Here is a 13,291-nt window from a genome sequence, read left to right as displayed (position 1 = left end):
GCACATCGCTGCCCCCTTCCTCGCGCCGCCAGCAGAAGCCAACGATGGATCTCGGCGGCACAAGATCCAACAGCCACCGCCGCCACCATCCATCGTCGGAGGCCGTGGAGGAGGAGCCGCCGCCGCACATCTAGAGACGCCACCCTAGACGCGGAGCACGCCGAATCCGGATATGGGACTTGCTAGCAGATTCAAGGCCATGGAAAGGGCACCCCCTGCTACCTCGATAGGATATGAGTGGGCTCGGAGCCCGATCAAAGATCAAATCGCATCTGATTGGGTTCGAGTCTGATCAAAGATCAAATGGCAGATTAGCTAATTTTAAGGTTACGTAAGCTGCCCCCCTTGGTGGCCCCACTTCGGGCAGGCTTCTAGTATCTTGTGGATCACCCTTTGATCTCTCGCTGATGTCCCAACCCTCTCACCTCGTCGGCCGGGCTACTTTTACACGGCTTGCTTCGATGGTGACGGCCCGCCTAGTGCCTTGGGGGCTTTGCTAGGTCGGCGTGCGGTCGTAGTTTCGCCGGTGTGTCTATCCCAATGCACAGTAGAAGAGGTTGTGTTTCTAGTTTGGACCTAGCCCGAGCTCGGGGGTGGTGGTTCAGGGTGCGGGTGAAAGCTTTGCAGGACTTTGGTCTCTGCCGACGATGATGACGCATTCGCGCGCCATGCACCTTCTTGGAGGCGTCGTTGCAAGACCCCCCCTCCTTTGGATCCTCAAGCTCTGCCAAGCTGCTGGCCCGTCATTGAGTCCCCCTTGGGCTGCTGTTCTGGTGCGTAGGAGGTTTGTTGGCGTGGACTAAGACGTGCTCTCTCTCCGGTGCAACAGAAGACAAGGCTCTCTCAACCTGGCGCTTGTTGGCGTTCTTTGCGTTGTCTTTTGTTGTTGGTTTCTCGGTTTACGCGTTATATGTGTGTGTTGTATATTTTGGTGTAACTCCTAGCCGGTTGATGGCTCTGTTAATTCAAAATCGGGCTTACTTCGAGCCTTCCGTCTAAAAAAAAAGGTTCTGTAAATTTTGGAGATTGTTTTCTCCGCACACTCGAAATGGTGGCTTTGGGTTTATTGGGATTACTAAAGTCCGAGTGTTCCACACCCATTACATGGCTTTATAAAGGCAACCAAGTCACTGAATATAAAATAAAGAGATGATGAACTTGAAAATGACCACAGCCGGAGAAAGAGCAGCTGGCGGTAAAAGCCACAAAACAAAAACTGAATCTAAGCCGTGGGATCTAATCTTCATTAACCGTATCTGTTACATCAAGCGAAATGATCTGCTAAGGGGCTTCCTTCTTTTTTGTTGCTGCTGTTGATTCTTCAGAGATACAGTTGCCCGTTTTGAGAGTGAGGTGTTTGTGCCCTGATAAAAACCTTCTCCACCACTTACAAGCTTAAGTGCTTTGTTAAATGTGAATAAGCCTCAACTGAAGTCAGCGACTCAATGGCTCAATTTGAATACTCCATGGATGATGTCGAGAGGCGGTAGCTGGTATTACATCTTGAGCCTTAACTGAATAGATTCCAATACCTCGGTGTTCATATGCTAGCTAAAAAATTATTTTCTTCAGGAGCAAATGGAAGAGAACAGACATAAAAGATCAGTTTAGTAAACAAACGACAATAAAAGTACTTTAATACATAATTTAGCAAGTGTACTGACCACAAAAAGGTGAATGACTTCATGTTTCAGCGATGTGCAATTCTTGCTTTGCTATGATGTAGCATCCCATGGCAGTCCCTGGCTCAAGGAAAAAATCTTCTTGGAAATGGCCAGCCTGGTTGCTGAGAATGTCAGGAGAGAGTTCCTCCATGCTTAGCATACCTTCAGCACGGAACCCATCTGCACACACGAGGAACTCGTTCCCCACAATAAATGATCCAGAAACTTGAACACTCATCCCTTCTTCCCCATGTGCACAACAGTAAACCTTCTCCACTACATGAGCAATCTTCTCGCAAGGGCTGTTACCTTTCAGCATTGTCCTTATTCTTGACAACGTATCAAATATTTCGTTCTTACCGACATGTGTTTCCCCTGAGAAACTAGAATAAAAACATAAAACATTATGTCAATATGCCTCGTACAGTTCCTGTAAAAACACCTTTATTTTTTTCCTCAACTGCCTTCAATTGGTAACTGTGATAATGTTCAGTTGTAGTTTGCAGAGCCAAACGTAATAAACAGATGGCCACATGCCATCAAAGCAGTGGAAGCAGAAACACTTTGAACATCTGGAAAATACAGTAACAGATCGGTTACTACAAGAGAAACGTAGCACGAGATTCCCATACCTGAAAACAGAATATCGTTCATAGAATGACTTCATGTGACGCCATTGATCATCACCTCCATCAAAGATCAGGTAGTAATGTACAGCAAGCATCTGGGATAAATATATTAATATGACTGTAAGTCATGTATATATGAATAGCTGATTGAACCAATGCAACTCAACAATTTCTGATTTATAAAGTAAACATGCATTCATTCATGTACCTATGATTCAAGCTACAAGAAAGGAACTTAACTCGGTCTACCACTATACGGAAAAAGAAATATCCTTCCTTAAAAGCAAAGAAAAGCAAAGGCAGATCACATATTTAATATCAAAATGAGCACGTGGTTTGTCTGTATTGAGGAAATAGCATTTCAGTATCAAGGGGTTATACTATGAGATGATGAGGCCTAAATTATTTTTTCATAAAGTACTAGCTATTTTATTTTAATGAACCTAGGCTTCACCGCTAACCCTGGCTATTGGGCACATCTGGAATCGCTGGAAGTAAAACCATAAATGTGGTCTACCATAGAAATCACATATGTTCGTACATGGTCTTGTGGTGAGAAGATGACTTCTTCAGCAAGTTATGCGTTCCAAGAATTCTTACAAATTTCCTCCTTTTTTCATATGAAAGATAAACAAATTGGAATTCAAACAATTCGGACAATTTTTTTCTAACATCTACCAGCAGCAACTAAAATTCTCAATATGGTCTGAAATTTTAACAAGAAGATTTTAATCCAGTATAACGAGAAATCTGGATTAAAACAGTTGAAACGATTGCAGTGATTACTGAGTCAGCTTGTTTGTGGGCATGGCTAATATCATTGTACGTGAACTTGTGGAACAGAAGGTTTCCTGATATATATATATTTAAAAGCGGTACGAAAGAAAAAAAACATAAACTAGAAAAGGCTATAAGGAACTCACATGTGCTATCTGTGATAATCTTTCTGATGGATCATGAACAATTTTATTGTACTCTGCCAAGTCCACGCCTGTTCCCTCATATTTCTTGATGAACGAATGAGACAAAAGCTACAAAATGTTCAGTATATGATTCAAATAAGAAAAATATGATTTCATAGAGAAACATGAACTCAATTTCATGCTCAAAAAAAAATGAACTCAATTTCGTCACTGAAAATAACATATTGAAATGGTTAGGTGACATTGCACAATTTGGTAATGCATTTCAACATATTACACTGCTTTTCTGCATTAACACCTTCAGACGCTTTTTTTGTGATTAACACACCTTAGACTCTACCAAAAAGCACCTTAGACTGCTTACTGTTAACTCAAGGACTGAAACAATCCATGAGACATTAGTCTCATGGTGCCTCAAAATCCTATACTGCATAAATAAAGTTTATCAAAGAATTTATGCAGTAGGAAACCCTGCAACTGTTCTCTTTTAAGAAACATAAATTGTACTACACCTCATTTTACCTGATCACATGTTGGCCTTGCGTCAGCATCTTTCTGCAAGCAAGCATCAATGAACGAGCAAAACTCTTCTGAATAAATATCTCGTGGTGGTGTTGGCGATGGATCTTCCAATATCTGCAAGACTGCAACACAGTAAGGTGGGCAGGGAGGATTGCATTATAGGTCAATAATATGATACTTGCAACAGGAACTAGTATAAAAGGTGACTGTGAGTATTGCACTAGATTATTCGTGCTGGAAAGCACAAAAGAAAAAAAAAGTTTCAGCCCAAGTAGAAACTGGGAAACAAGCGAATTTCAAAATTAGCCTTAAGAAACAATATACCTAAACAATGGAATTACAACATCTTTAATCAATCCACTAGCGCAAGAAACTAAGATATGAATGCGATCTTAGTCAGATGTTATACACATAGATGAAGATCATGTTTTGCTCCATAAATACGGTGATAAGAAAGCCAGTAGAAAATTATACAGATGGCCGGCCAAATCAGTTCACCTGAAGCATGAGATCAGCCTCGCCCCCACTTACATCATAGGGGTATCTTCCGGTTGCACACTCCAACATTGTTAAGCCAAGGCTCCAGATATCAGCAGCATATGAGTAGTTTTCGTTCCGAATTCTCTCAGGAGACATATATGTGACACTGCCAAGGAAGGTAGCACACTGGAAGACAATTACTACACATATATACTGCTTACTGAATCTAGATAGTCAGGTGGACTTAATGGGTTTTTTAAACAGCTTGCTTGTGATAAGAGAACTTTTGGTCGCCAATAAGTAGCATACCTTGGTAATTGAATCATGCAGTCCAGCAGTTACACCAAAGTCTGTGATTTTGGTGTCACCCTTCAGATTTAGCAGCAAATTTGCTGGCTTTATATCTCTGTGTACTAAGCGCCTCACTTCATGTAAGTAGCGCAGAGCCTAAAAAATTAACATAGACCAACTAGTTACTTACAGAATATGTCATTTCATAGGACTGATTTGAATATAGATCACACCAGAAGATGTTGAGATAGAAGACTCATACTAGCAACACTTTCTGTAGCATATGCGAAAGAACTGGTTCCGGTATAAATTTCTTAACCCTGATAATATCTGCTAATGAACCACCATCCATATACTCAAGAGCGAAGTATATTTCTCCGGAATCAGGGCATAAAAAACTCCTTGGAATTCAACTAAACCTGGATAACAAGATGCTTCTGTTAACGTTGTAATCTCATTAAGAATCTGTTGTCTCTTTTCCTGCAATATATATCAGAGAGTACATTACAAATACATAATTGCAGCAAGAACTCAATAGAAAGGTCTCTGTATGATATCAGAGAATCAGAGATCAAAATGAAATACTAACTGAACACAGAAAAGGGTGGACTGCAAGACAACACAGAGAACTCGGATTCGAAGATATAACTTATTCCAATTCAAAACGTTTACCAATGGGGGAAGGATCCCTCCCTTGGCTATATGTTGTTAGATATGTGAGACCTCTCAGAATTTTTCACGCAGATAGCACCCCATTTAGTTCGAGCGGTTCACCTGCGACTCAAACTCGGGTGGGCCGGCTCAACACCCTGAGCTCTAGCCACCAAGCCAGCGCTTGGTTCTCCTTATTCCAATTCATGGAAATTAAGCTGGCCTGTTGTATTGTGATCCAAATTCATATACTAAAGGGAGGCTAACTTCGACAAGCGGAGCGAGGCACTATCGCCGGAGGCTTGGGCCGAATCTCGTGCTGCTCCTCCTCAAGAGCTGGGATCACGGCACCAAGGGCGGCGGCCCTGGATGGCGATGGTGGTGACGGCGCCGACCTGGTGGCGAGGTGGCGGGCGTCGGGTGCCTCGACCGTGGCACCGCGGTGGTGGTCTTCTACGTCGCCGGAGGAGATCGGCTAGTTGTGTGGCTAGCCGTGGCGGATCTTGCGATGCGTCGCCTACCTCCCGATGGCGAGGCGCGGCTGCGGTGAAAGCCGGCCCGGACTTCGGTCATGGCGGATGATGGCGGCGCCTTTCGTCGTTACCTTGTTGAAGGCATTGTCTGCTGCGGTCTGCGTTTCTTCGCACGGGATGCTCCGGGGGAAACCCTAGACCGGGTCTCCCGGATCGGACGATAGCGGCGCGCAACGCCGTTCTCCTTGTTGGGGGTATCGTTTTCGGAGCGGACAACGAATGGTGGTGGTGCTGAGGTGGAGCGGTGTGCTTTTGCGTGTCGGCGTCATCGAGTCGCCGCGGCATGGTGCGGTGGTGTCTCGGGACGAATGCGGTGTGATGGACATGCGCGGGATGGTGGAGTCGTGCGGCGCCGTGGCGGCATCGATGGTAGGCACTGGCATGGTCAATGCGATGATCTCTCTTGAAGATGGAGTCGAGGAAGACGGCGGTAGCAACTTCTATGGCATGTGCATTGGCGTATCTTTGAGAGTGCCTTGGTTGGATGTGCTTCTCATCTGCTATTGGGCGGCCTGGGAAGGCATTTGATTTTTGGATGATATGAGTTGGTGAATTGTCACCCCCTTCATCCCTGTGTAGGTTTAGCGAGGTGGCTTTGAGTTTGATCTTTTGTATTGCTCTTGTAAGGTGTTGTGAATAATCTAATAAAAAAGGTCATGTGCATCCTTTGGATGCAGAAGCTGAGGCGATATTTCCCCATTTCGAAAAAAAAAGAAAAGAAATGTCACCTTATGCCATAAGGACTATAAAAAATGATGCACTCACCTTCTCAAAAATGTTTATCTTCTTCAGTGCCAAAACTCGATGAACTGGTACATAAATGGCTCTATGGACGACACTGCTTGCACCATTACCGACCGGATCAAAAATATGCATATCATGAAAAGAGCATCGGTATGCCTTGTCTTGTCTAGTTGTTCGTTTATGGAAGCCAAGCTCATTGATGTTATATTCATCAGAAGATTTACTCAGTAAATTGATAGTTGCACCATCCAAAACCTTTAAAAAAAGAATAAAATATGAGCATTAGTATATTCTATAACTTGCTTAAGAAGAAAAATTCATAACGTACGAATACAACATAGGGATCGAATATTCTGCACGAGACTAAATATTGCTTACTTTTTAGTGAAACTCTCAACTATTAGATCAAGATTCAACTACCCACAACACCTCCATGTATAAACTCCACCCAAACCCCCAAACACCTAACCGCACGCACACACATCCCCTCTTCCATCTCTCCAGCCCCTCCGGCAACCTCTTCTCTAGCTCAAGCTGCTTGCCATTGGAGGCGATGGTAAGCAAGCACTTCAGGGCGTCAAAGTAATAAGAAAAATGATGCGGAGATATTGCGCAAAGGGTTTTTCCTGTGAGGACATTTTGGGACTGATTGTGACCGGCTTCAAGCAACAAAGAAGCCAATGTCAAGAACCATTATGAACGAAAGGAAAATGCTGCAGCAACCAAGGAGACATTTGTCAAATTATAAAGAAAGCAAAAGAACAATTAAACACCATGAGAAACTTCGAAGCTATAATACTTGTGTCAGGCTGTGCAACAGGGTAAGTAATTTAATATGTGCGGATTGAACTGGCAAGTCATAGTTGCCAAAGAAAATGCGAAAAAATGGACACGTCCTTTGGGTTTCTGCAAAATTTCATGGATAAAACACAAAATAGCGACCTACGTTAAAAAGAATTAGTCCTAGCAGTATTTATCATTTAGAGCACTGAAGTTTATTTTGTAGGAGGACGCAAAAAATGTTCCTTTTTGCATGAAATTGTCACGAACAAGAAAGTCGCCGTAGTAGGACTTACAAATGCCAGAATATTGTGGCAAAACTCTATAGGGGGGGCCCAAATCAAACTAATCTCGTGACTTGCAGTATTCTGTTGGTCACTCTAGTATCCATATAACATGGAGAATTCGTATACACAAATCTTGTTCCTTTTTTTTGGCAAATCAAGGGATAAGTTTTTCCCCACACTTTGTCTCACATCAGTCTACTAGATGGAACACCAGGCGTATTTATAAAGAAATGTTTTGCTCACTCAGATCTTGTCTGTTCCCTGAAATCTCTACTGCAAATGAAAACACCTTCTCCGGTACATTTTGCACCGTGCGATCATTCTAGCAGTCTTTTTTTTCTTTTCTTTTGCCAGGCAGGAAGTCCAGCTAGCCCGCAATATCTAACAAAAATAAGGAATTTCCCCATAGATCTCGAACTTCTGAAATGGGATCAACTGCTAAGAATAGAGGTTACCTCAGGGTCGTCACAGTCGCAGGTGTCTTCGGACGCCGCGTCGGCGGAGTCAGGGGGCGGCACAACATTGCCGTCGGCGTCGAAGAAGATGGGCTGCAGCCTCTGCTTCAGCTCCTCCAGAGCAGCCATTACGGCGCAACGCGTGCACCAAGCAAAGCCAACAGGGAGGGGATGGTTTGGGGGAGGGAGAGCGGGCGTGAGAAAACAGAGTGATGCTTTGATTTCTCTTGTGTTGCTCCGGGAGTTTTCTGTTCCACATGCCGCCTGCCGCCGTCAGGATACCCAATTTGAGAGATGGCCGGCGTCGGCGCAGGTGGGTAGGTCGGTAAGTACACGTCATCAATGGAAAAGCTCATAGCTGACGCTCTGCCTGACGAACGGGAAGAGGACACCGGCGCCTCTCCTTGGCTTGTCCCATGCGCTGTCTTCCCGATAACGAGGGATGGGACGGAGGGCACTCACTCACTAGACGACGGAGCATCGTCAAACATGCAGCCAACGTTACCAGTTTCCTGCCATAGCGGGGACTTAGGGCATCTCCAGCGGCGCGACGCATTTCGGACGTCAAACAGACGCGTCGTGTCCGTTTACGTCGAGCCAAATGGTCGAAAGTGTCCGGGTGTCCGTTTGCGTCGGGGGTGGCTCCAGCGGCACGACACATAAATTTTTTTTTTCATTCATACGCCATAATTTACACGATAATAAAAAGGACATAAAAAGCCAGAAAGGGGTGCTAAAATAGGCGCTGTCTACTGGTCGTCGTCGCTGACGAGGTCAATCAGCTGCGGTGTCGGCCATGGAAGCTCGTACGCCGGCGGTGGAGGAGGTACCGCCGCACGGGCAGGAGGGCGTGGCCGGGGATCCCACGGCTGGAGCAACGGGCGGAGCGCGGACGTTGGAACGCGTCGGCATGGCCGGAGGAGTCGCCAGGCCTCCCTGCGCGAGCGCCGACTCGCGGAGCCGGATTGCGAGTCCGTCCCACAAAGCGAGCTCGTTGAGCTCGATCACTGCTCGCTGTTGGCCAGTGCCATGGCAATGGCCTCCTCCTCTGAAATGTCTGGCGGCTGGTTCTCCGGATCCTACGCCTGTCCGCCGTCGTCGTGGTCGTACTGCGGCATGGTCACGTCGTCGTCCTCGTCCTCGTCGACGTCCTCGTCCGCGTCCTCATGGTCGTTCTCTCCATCTTCGGCGGCGATCTCGCGCTCGAAGTAGTCTACGTCGGCGAGGTAGGCAGCGCGGCGCCGCGCGTCGAACTCCCACGCCCCGAAGGAAATCCAGTTGTAGGAGTTTAGCGCGTACGCCGGATCCTCCCGCAGATCCGGGCAAGACCGCCGGCGGCACCGCCACCTCGTCCCGCCGCTCTCCGGCCCGGGCGCGGCACGGGGGGGGGGGGGACCGGCACGCGCCGCGAGTTCAGGTACCAGCCCCCTCCCGGCAAGTTCGCGTCCAGCCATGGTACCGGCCGGTTTTCCTCCCATAGCTGCCGAGCGAGGTCAACGCGGACGTACCGGCCGACCCGTGCTTTCTTGCCGGAACGCGAGCCGCTAGCCTCCTGGTCGTTCTTCGTCTTCCGGAATGGCCAGCATTTCTTCCCCATGGCGTCCGTGTGGTGGCTACTGTGGGATTTTGCCAATGGTTTTGGTCGGGGAAATGGGCGCCGGCAGCGTCGCTTTAAGGCTCCGACGCCATCTCGCCTTCAATGGCTCGCCGGTGCAGCGGCTACTAGCTGCGCACGCTCGCGGAAGCCGAGGCACGCCATTAACGCGGCCCCTGCAAAGGCTGCAGCGCGCCGCCCAGAAGTAATACCGCGGAAGACAAAGCAGTTGTGCCGTTGCCAGGCGCGGGCCCGCGCGAGGACCGGCGGACACTTTGCGCGTCCGCCGAGCGTCCGCGGAGACGCAAACCTGGCGCATATTTGGGCCAGGTTTGCGTCTCCGCGAACGGCCCGGTCACTTTGCGTCGCCCCGCTGGAACAGGCCCCAGACGCATTTCCGGTCACGGCGGACACAAACGGTCGCTCAGCGTCCGTTTGCGTCGCGCCGCTGGAAATGCCCTAAGGGCATCTCCAACGCGCGCCGACCCATCCCGCGCCCGCGCGGGTCGAACCGGATAAATCCGCGGCCTAATGCGGCCACGCCTTGCAAATGCGGCTGGCCGCGGGTGTCCGGGACGACCCAAACCCGGCCCAATTCTGGACCAGGTTTGCGTGGCCGCAGATGTCACGCGCCGTCCTCGCGTGTCCGTCTGGTCTACGTGGCTGGCCCATCCGCCGGTGCTCCGGTCTATTAAATGTGGGTCAGGGAGGGGACTGTCCCTATCCGGTCCCTACTCTCCACTCCGGCCGCACGCACGAGCTAGAGCTTCCGCGCCGCCATGGCCCCGAAGCGGGAGTTCGAGCCGTCCGCCAACGACCACGAGGCCGGCAGCGGCCGCGAACCGCATCGGGGCGTTCGAGATGGGGCCGGCGGCTCCTCCAATCCGCGACCCGATCTACGTCACGGTGGCGGTGGCGCGGATGTTCCGGGATGCGGCGCCTCAATGCCGTGGGGCGGCGTGCATCTCCCCACGGGCGGCACCTGAGCCCAGATCGGGTTCCGGTGCCGCCGATCCCGGGCTCCGGCCGTGCCCGCATCGCGGAGATCCGGAGGCGCCGCACGCAGCTGCCTGCGGACCTCCGGGAGCACCTCGCCTACGGCGACACAAGTCCCAGGGGTTTGAGGTGGAGCACGATGCGCGCCGGCGCACGTGCTTCACCTCGCCGATGACGAGGCCTCGCGCGCGCGCCGCGCACGCCTACTAGGCGGGCTGGCCGCCGCCCGGCGGCCTCTAGATCAACGAGCCCGCGGCGACACCACGAGCACAGCCCCAGCCCCGGAGGAGGATGACCCCGAGCTGCGAGCGGCGGCGGCGGCGTCCCGCGAGCGCAACGACCTCGAGGAGCTGGCCATATGGCCGCACCTCGCCGAGACGCTGCGCGCCTCCACGCTGGAGGAGATGGCCTGGAAGGCCCAGGAGGATGCCCAGGCGGAGGCGTGGGCCTTCCTCGACATGGCGCGCCGGTAGGAGGAGGCCACGCGCTAGGCCGCGCTCCGGGAGGAGGAGGAGCGCCAGGCCGCGCTCCGGCAGGAGGCGGAGCTGCAGGCCGCTGCGGCGGAGCAGCTCCGGAAGGAGGCCGAGCGGCGGGCACGCCTGCGTAGGCCGGCGAGCCCTCTGGACCCGCACTCCGCCTGGGAAAGGGCGCAGTTGTCGCCCTGGCCGGAGTCCCCGGCGCCCTCCGGCCTATCCAGCCGGAACAGCGCGTCGCCGCCGGGGGGTGTCATCCACATCGACGGCAACGACGACAAGTACTACTGGGAGTAGGGTGGCGCACCGGCGGACACCGCGTCACAAACCCTGGCCTAGGGTTTCCTCTTTATTTTTTTAGTTTAAAGCCCATATAGGGCTTTCTCTTGTGTAAAATTGCCCAAAATAGGGCTAAGTTTAATGAACTCTAGTTTATATTTTCTTTTTTGTTGTTTTCCTTTTTATGTTTATTTTCTTTATTTTCTTACATTTGCGCTGCGTCCGCGCGTTGGGCGAAGCGTGCGACCCAAACGGACACGCGGACGCCGGCCGCTGTCCGGGAGTCCACGCGGCCACCCAAACGGCCCAAAACGGATGGCCCAGCGCGTCCGTTTGGGTTGCCGTGTTGGAGATGCCCATCTCCAACGGGCGACGGTGCGACCGTTTGCTTCCGCGCGGACCGAAAAATGCGTCTGCGTCCTGCTACAGCGGGGCGATGCATTGTGTCCGGGACGTCCTGCACGACGCAAACGCGGCGCAAACTATGCTGCACGTTTGCGTCTTCGTGGACACTCCGCGGCCGAGCGTCCGCTCGCTTCCCCACGGGCCCGCATGGCAGCGACCCTCTATCAAGGGCATCGCTTCCGTGGCCAGCGCTTCCGCGTCTGCGCCGCAGCCTTCACCTTCAATGTCGCGGCTGCCTGTTCGTGCGCGCACTTGCGGGCGGCGGCTAGGCTTCTGCGCCGCCTTCAATGGCATCGTTTCCCGCGCGCGGTCCGCCTTAAAAGTCGATCGGCACAGTTCCTGCCCTCGTCTACACTTCCACTCCCACCTCCACCGCCGCGCGCCGCCACAACACCATGGGGAAGAAGAAGAACGACTTTGAGGCGTCCGGCAGCGGCACCAAGAAGGGAGCGGACACGAGAGGGTGTCGCTGCCCGTCACCGTGGGGAGGCTGATGCACGGGAACTGGACGTCGTGCGACTCCTGGTCGGGCGTGCAATTTCCTGGCGGCTGGCGGCTCAGCTACCGCCGGGTGCCCGTCCCTCCCGTGCCTGCGCGCGAGCCAGGAAGGAGCACCGAGATCCGGCGAAGGAGGCGGTACCTGCCGCCGGACCTCCGCGCCGATCCGGCGTACGCCATTGACTCCGAGAGCTGGCGCACATATCTCGTGTCCGAGAGGGATCGGAGGAGGAGGGCGGGCTTCATGGGCGACAGGGACTTTCCCTTCGACCCTCCACCGCCGCCTCGTCCTCGAAGACAGCAGGCGCCGACGCGTGCGCACCAGGCGCCGATGCGTGCGTAGTATGACGACGACGACGAATACGACGACGATGATGACTACATCGAGGCGCTGGCGTACCACAACGAGGAGGTCAGGGACGACAGCGACGACTACGTCGTGGTCGTTTTCCAGGAATGGAAGTTGGCCATAGCGGAGGGCTGCAAGTTTGAGTACCCGGACAACATGACGAACGGCGAGATCGTGAAGCCCAGCGTCCTCATCTCCGAGAACGACCGACCTGTGCAGCCGCCGCTGCCCCGGTACGCCACCGGCTTCATGCCGTCGGGCCTGTCGGAGGATGAAGCCCTACGACTGGCGATATAGGACTCAGCCACACCACAGCCGCCGCCGTACAACCCCTGGGCTCCTCAACCGCCGCCACATCCATGGGCGCCTCCACCGCTGCCACAGCCCTGGGCGCCTCCACCTCTGCCACAGCCCTGGGCGCCTCCACCTCCGCCACAGCCCTGGGCGCCTCCACGTCCAGCACTGCCGGTGCGCCCGGCGTAGGTTCCGCCGCTTCCCAATTGGCCGTGTGTGGTACCGGAGCTCATCGTGCTCGACAGCGATGAGGAAAAGCAGTAGGAGCAGGCGTTTAGGGTTTATTTCCATGTGTTCAACTATGTAAATTATGTTTTCATTTTATAAAAAAATGGAAACTCGAGCAAAAAATGTGTTGTGCCGCTGGAGCCACCCCCCGACGCAAACGGACGCGCGGTCGATTTCGACCATTTCGGCCGACGCAAACGGACGCGCGTGGACATT

The 13,291-nt window shown here is 51.8% G+C and overlaps 1 pseudogene; it reads right to left on the bottom strand.

Moving 5' to 3' along the window:
* Positions 1-1,487: 1,487 nt before the first annotated feature.
* LOC124655354 lies at positions 1,488-8,088 on the bottom strand (annotated as a pseudogene).
* Positions 8,089-13,291: the final 5,203 nt, after the last annotated feature.

This window comes from Lolium rigidum, chromosome 5 (assembly GCF_022539505.1).
Source record: "Lolium rigidum isolate FL_2022 chromosome 5, APGP_CSIRO_Lrig_0.1, whole genome shotgun sequence".
Taxonomy (NCBI): domain Eukaryota; kingdom Viridiplantae; phylum Streptophyta; class Magnoliopsida; order Poales; family Poaceae; genus Lolium; species Lolium rigidum.
Note: the sequence above shows the minus strand (reverse complement) of the source record. Positions and strands in the feature narration are given on the sequence as shown.